Here is a 6,192-nt window from a genome sequence, read left to right on the forward strand (position 1 = left end):
AGCAAGGCTCATTATCCATACATAAACATATGTGCTGCCTCTCAACAGCAAAGTGCAGGTTTTTTTCAAGAGAGCATTTTAAATCTGAACTGCTTGAGTGTCAAATTGGTTCAGTCTGGCTTCATTTTAATTGCAGCCATCGGATCTTGCTGGTGGGTGATGGAAGATGTGCTACTTCTGTAGGCAAAGGAAGAGACATTTGCAAAACTACTGCCTAGAAAACACTGCTCTGTCTTTCAGCATCACCACAAGAGTGAGAATGGAGGTCAGCAATGAGCCTGTTCCAGTGGGATTTTCCTCTGGGTCTCAGCCAGGGTTACCTTGTGAAGAGAATGCTGCCTCTTGTTGATGGAAACTATGGCAAGTGAGAGCTGGACCTTGGGTCTGTTGCCCCACAGCACCTGCAGCCCCTTTACCCAGAGCAGGCAGGTGGAAAACACAGACAGGTTAGACCAATGATGGTGTTTAATCCTGTTCTCCATTTGTATGAGGCACTGGAGAGCAGAGCCCTAGGGAAGCAGGCAATTTCCTGCAGGTATTTAACAAGGTGTGGCAGGAAAATGAGGAGAGGGCAGTACCTCTGGAGGCAGAATGAGCAGTGGAGGGGTTTTCTCCCCTCAGGCCCCATTTGTAACCACCTCACTGGTGGTGAAGGTGAGGCCCAGATACTTCAAAGCATGTATAATATTGGGAGGGGGATCGGAAAGAGCTGCCTTTGAAGTGTGACTTGAGAATACTGGGTTGGGCATGGGACAGGGCGGGTGAGTGTCCTGACAAGTGGAACAATTTGAGTGGAAGGAGGGGGAGGATTTTTTTTTTCAAGGCTATTGTATCAATGCTAACCTGGAGGCCTGTTCCCATCTCCTCAGCTTGGCCAGGCTTCTCAAATAATGGTTAACTGTGGTAGCAATCAAGCTGCTGGATATTCTGGTTTGTGAAGTGGAATTGAAAGGTGCCAGGATGCAGGTGCTGTCAGACTGTCCTGGATGAGGAGGAGGAGGAGGATTATAACAGGGTGGTGGTCACTTTCCTGGGAATGAACCATGGGCAGGAGCGAACCAAACCCATTTCAGCAAGCTGGGCTTGGCTGGGGCACAATACCCTGAGATTTCAGAGTTCAGGAATCCTGCTCTGCACAGAAAATGAAATAAAATCACAGTGGTTGCTTTAGAAGTACCCCAGCCCTTGGTGAAGGACCCTGGGGGCCCCATCACTGCAGCTCAGCAGCATGAAGGGACACTGTTGACTCACAGCCTGTGCTGCTTCCCCAAAGCCTGAGCACAGCCTGTAAGTTTTATTCATTTTTATTTCCTAGGTCTAAAAAAGATGCCCAGGACAGCACAGATGTCTGTCAGTGCGAGATGCAGCCTTGCACGAGCTTCTCCCAGGAGCAGGATTGCAGAGTTTGCAAGCATTATTGTTGGGGTGTCTTCTTTCTTCAAATAGCCACGTCATTACATTTAAATGCTGGTTTTTGGGGATGCCGAAAGCCTTTTGGAAGTCCCTCTGTCCTTGCACTGTAAACTTAGCAGCAAAACCTTTGAGAATGCAGGGATGGAAACTCAATGCTCCCAGCAATTCTCTCTAAGCTCATACCATTTGTGAAAAAAGGTTAATAATGTTTGAAACTCTCCTAAAACTCAGTTCAATTCACCATCCTTAGGCAAAGCAAAACAAACCACTACCAAAAAAACAACCTGCCCTGTAAGTATTAATTCAGGAAAACGAGTGGCAGGTTTTGTCCCATCTATTTACCAAGAACAGCAAACCAAAGTGTACAATCCAGCCCAGGCATTAGAACTATAACCAAGAAAGCCAAATTAGAACTGACCAAGCAGGAATAGGTTAAAAACAAGAAGACCTGACAGTCTGTCCTCGTACCCAACTCTGTTCTTGCCAGTGTCAGTGTTTAAGGCTCTCATTCTTGCTGTTTCCAGCTAAAGGTGCTTCCACATTTCTCTACCTCCCTGCTACCATGAAATTTTACTCACAAGACAGGAGCTTTCCAACTCCAAAGGCACATTTAGAAAACAAGGTGTTTTTCCCAGATGGAGGCTGAAGTCCCAAACACGAGCAATGATAAATACATTGAACCCACAGGGGACAAAACAATCACAAACACACCCAACGTGCTTCTAGCTCACTCCTCATTAGTAAGACCTGAAAAAAAAAGCACAAACCCAAAAAAGAATATCTGAAGCAAGGAATATATGGGTCCCGCTCTTATGGAGGAGTGGTGACTGCACATAGCTGTAGGTGAAAAGAGTTTGAGGAAGGACAAACAGAGGGGATATGAAACTAGAGGAGCACCTGAGGTTGAGGGGTGCTGCCAATGTCTTGCCCTTGTTTGGATTCCAGAACTCCCAGTATACAGGCTTCTGCCTTGTATTCAAAATTTATGAGCCAAATGCTGCAGAAACAAAGCCAGCGGTTTTTAAAGAAAACTCCCCCCAAACTAGGATTTTTTTTATTGATCTGTTTGTTTTTTCCCCTCTGGATATTTCAGCCTGCTGAGCGTTGCGGAACCAGGGTGCTCCGTAACCATGAGAGGTACCCATTTTCCTCTAAAAAAACCCTCTGAAATCGGTTGGGTGCTGACAGAATGCCCGATGTTGGAGTGGCTTTGGGATTTGGCTGCAGCTGAAGGTGGTTGCATTAACAGCCTTCAGTTACCATCAGCTGCAACCTGAGGCATGGAGTTTGTTAAGAGAGCAGTGGCTTTGGTCTAAGACTCTGCTGTACCCCGCTTCGGTGCCTCCTGAGTGAAGGAGGGAGAAGTTTGAGTTCTTGGCTGTGTGTGGCTGTGGAGGTGTTTGATGGGTTTTGTTGTATTTATCCTTTGGGGAATTTGGAGGTCTGTTCTCCTGTCGGTGTTGCAAGCCTGGCACCGAGTGTAACTGGGAGCTGCTGCCCACAGCATGTGGAGTCTGTCTTTTACAGTGTGACTTGAGTCTTGACTTCATCCTCCAGGAGTGAATAGTGTGTGAATAAGCACGGTAAGATTCCTTGTCCGTGGTAGTTTGGCTTTTCCTCTTGCCTTGCTTGTTTCTAAACAGGTAACACCAGTTATGATTCCGCAAATGTGCCCCCCTGTGCTCGGCTTCGTGCAGCAGAACACTTGCAGAGCCCAATCTCAGAGCAGTCCCAGTCCTGGCAGGAAAGCTTTGCTCGTGTTAATAAGGTCATTGAAGGTCCTAAACCTTCCCCAGCCTTGTGCCGGGGTGATTGACCTTCTGAGGAGTTCACTTGGAGCCTCTGGAATGACTCGAGTCTCCCACTGTGTGCCCATCAAAGGGAGCAGCTCTCTGTGATGAGGTGGGGCCTGTCAGGATGCCAGCAAGTCAATTGGACTGCTGAACACACAGTCAGAACTCAGGCTGGTGACAGCCAGGCCCTGCTGTTATTATGGAAAACACCAGATCTGACATTATACCCCCCTGCGCTGTTCCCCCAGGTGCTGTACACACCAACAAAGTGTCTGCTTGGAGCCTCTTCCTGCTTAAGCAAGGCTGCATGGGGAGGAAGGGAATTGCTCCAGGTTATGTGACAGCCCAGGACACAGCTAAGGCATGGGCCGCGCCAGTTGTCCTAGCAGAGCATGTGTATAGCTCCAGCTGTAAAAATAATCTACAGTTTCTTTTTTTTTTCACCTCTTTTTGGTCACTTTTTGTGACCCCCAAGGGGCTTAGGTTGCCCAGAGAAGCTGTGGCTGCCCCTGGGTCCCTGGAAGAGTCCAAGGCCAGGTTGGATGGGGCTTGGAGCAGCCTGGGATAGTGAAAGGTGTCCCTGCCCATGGCAGAGGGTGGAGCTGGATGAGCTTTAATGTCCCTGCCGGCCCAAACCCTTCTGGGATTCTCTGACATCCCCTGAAAACACCAATTCTCGATGCAGGTGGGGCAAGCTGGCTCCAGTACTTGGTCTCATCCCTCCAAGCCCATCCTGTGTGCCAGCTGCTTCCCTGCTCCCCTCCCACACACCTTCCTGGGGAGCACAGGCTGCAGCCTCCTCCAGGTGTGCTGCCCAAAAGGCCTCTGCCCGTGTCTTGCATACAAATTGCTGCCATTGAGGGGTTTTTTTGGCTTTTTTTCCCCCCTTAGCTGAATTACTGTGAGAATTTCAATTTAGTAAGAGAAGAGCCTCAATAGCGTTAGCTTCTGTGTCCAGGGAGAGACGTTGCTGCTTTTAAGGATTTCCTGAAAAGTGCAGGTGGCAGAAGGAAAGCCCATGCACCCGAGGCCAGCAGCTGGCACAGCAGCCTCCTGCTTGGCTCCTCTCTGCCATTTTTGGGATGCTCAGGTGCTGTTTCAGGCCACACCAACCAATTTTTCCACTGCCAGCAAGCCTGCAAGGAAAGGCTGCTCTGCGTGGGTGATTATTTTATTTTCTTGCCTTTTTTTTTTTTTTTTTTCCCACCCCTGCCGGAGCCTTGGCACAACGTGTGGCTCTCCTACGTTGCCATCTGACAGCAGCACACGCCGTGTGTGGGGCTTGGCACCTCGGGCACGCCTTGGGGCGAGGAATGGGGAAGCCTCTGCCCTGCCTTAGGGTGCAGCAGCCCCGGATTCACGTGTGATATCCCACCTGGGGCTTCTTCCCCCTGGGCCCTAATCAGGAGCTCCTCTCTGCAGAGGAGGGAGCAGGAAAAAGGAAAACCAAAATTCAGGTTTCTGCAAGAGGCACCGTGCACGCACCGGCTTGCTTTCAGTGGCTGCAGGGGGATACCAGCGTTGTTTTACCTCTTATATTTGAGACCAGGCAGAGCTCACTCCTTACTTGTCATTGCAAATGCACAACATCCAGCTCTTCCCCTCTTCTCTTAAAGAGATTGTTCTAAAAATACTCTAGTTTGTTGGTTTTTTGTTTTTTTTCCTTTTAACTGAAGGAGGCTCTTTTGTCACTCAGACATACTCGCTGGTTAGCTGCATGCATGTGTACTTCTGAATTTGCTTAGAGGGCTGTGATAATCCTTAAATCTGCTTTTAAGCCAGCTGGTCTCCCCATCCTGTCTGCTGTGGGCAGCTTGTGGCAGCCTGGCGTTTCAACGGCTGGGGGCACTCAGGGATGGGCCATTACCACATTTAAATGGTTCTCCTAAATGCTAGGAAAGGCCTCAGCAGGGACAAAAAAAAAAATATTTGCATGCCTAATTAACTGACCAAGATAATTAATACATGGCCAGCTCCAGGCCTGCAGGGAAGGTACCAGAGTCAATGGATCCAGCTGTTATTTAACAGTGCAAAAGCTTTATTGCTTCACTGAGCTTAGGCATGTAGTGGGCTAATGTCTCTTACAGCTGAAATATTTGGAAAAAGCCGTCCCAACTCTGCTAGGGCATCAGGAATCAGTGGATTTTTTTCCTCCTGGCCAGAGGAGGCTGCCTTCACCGGGCAGAGCTTGTTCCTGCCTGGCCCCACACGCCTGGGGCAGTGGATGGGGATGCTGAGCTTCTCCAGGTGCCTTTAGGAAAGTGCTGCTGGCTCAGATCTGCCAAGCCTTCCCTGTGGGTAGACTGGAGGTGAAAAACAAGCAGGTTTGTTCCACGCTGAACATGCCCACGTCTTGTCACACAAATGTGCAGCACGGATGAAAACAAAAAACAAGCTACAGATGGACACTGGCAACCTGTCGCTAAGCACAAGCCTCTAAATTCAAAATAAACATAATGCAGCCGCTCAGCGTGGTCTCAATGGGATCCATGATTTTCCGTGGTTGATATTGTAATGTCCTGGTCCTTGTTTGCACCTGGGACTTGATTTCAATTCAGATTTCATCAGCATGTAAAATGAATTCCTGAATGGGTCATTGTTTTGGTGATTGGCTCCACAGGGGAGTGGGTGAGGTAGAAGGCCCTTGGGAATCCCTGGAAGCTTGGCCAGAATTGGCTCCTGAGGGTGCCTTGATCTGTCCTGAGACTTGCAGATGCCGCTTAGGTCATTCAAAAGAAGTTTCTTCAATCTTAGTAGACACTTACAACAAAGACATCGCAACTTCAAGGGCCTTCGAAAGGATTATTCCCGTGCCTGCGTCTCCCTGCTGTTCAGCAGTTTTCCCTCAATGCCTCTGTTGCTGCAGGTGGCACCTCCTGCTTGCCCTGTCCCACAAGCCAGCCCAGAGAGGAGGCACCTCTCCCCAGGAGGTCTGACAGGCTGCACACAACAGAAAACAGCCAAAGGAAACCATGCAAACGTTGTT

The 6,192-nt window shown here is 49.1% G+C and overlaps 1 long non-coding RNA gene across 1 annotated transcript; it reads left to right on the forward strand.

The window, feature by feature from the left end:
- Window positions 1-388: 388 nt before the first annotated feature.
- On the forward strand, window positions 389-2,603 carry LOC136292941 (uncharacterized). The gene is made up of 3 exons (XR_010722004.1): window positions 389-654; window positions 870-966; window positions 1,316-2,603. It is a non-coding gene; the product is annotated as an uncharacterized lncRNA (long non-coding RNA).
- The last annotated feature ends 3,589 nt before the right edge of the window (window positions 2,604-6,192 follow it).

This window comes from Chamaea fasciata, unplaced genomic scaffold (genome assembly GCF_029207755.1).
Source record: "Chamaea fasciata isolate MVZ Bird 193981 ecotype frontalis unplaced genomic scaffold, bChaFas1.0.hap1 SCAF_8, whole genome shotgun sequence".
Taxonomy (NCBI): Eukaryota; Metazoa; Chordata; class Aves; order Passeriformes; family Sylviidae; genus Chamaea; species Chamaea fasciata.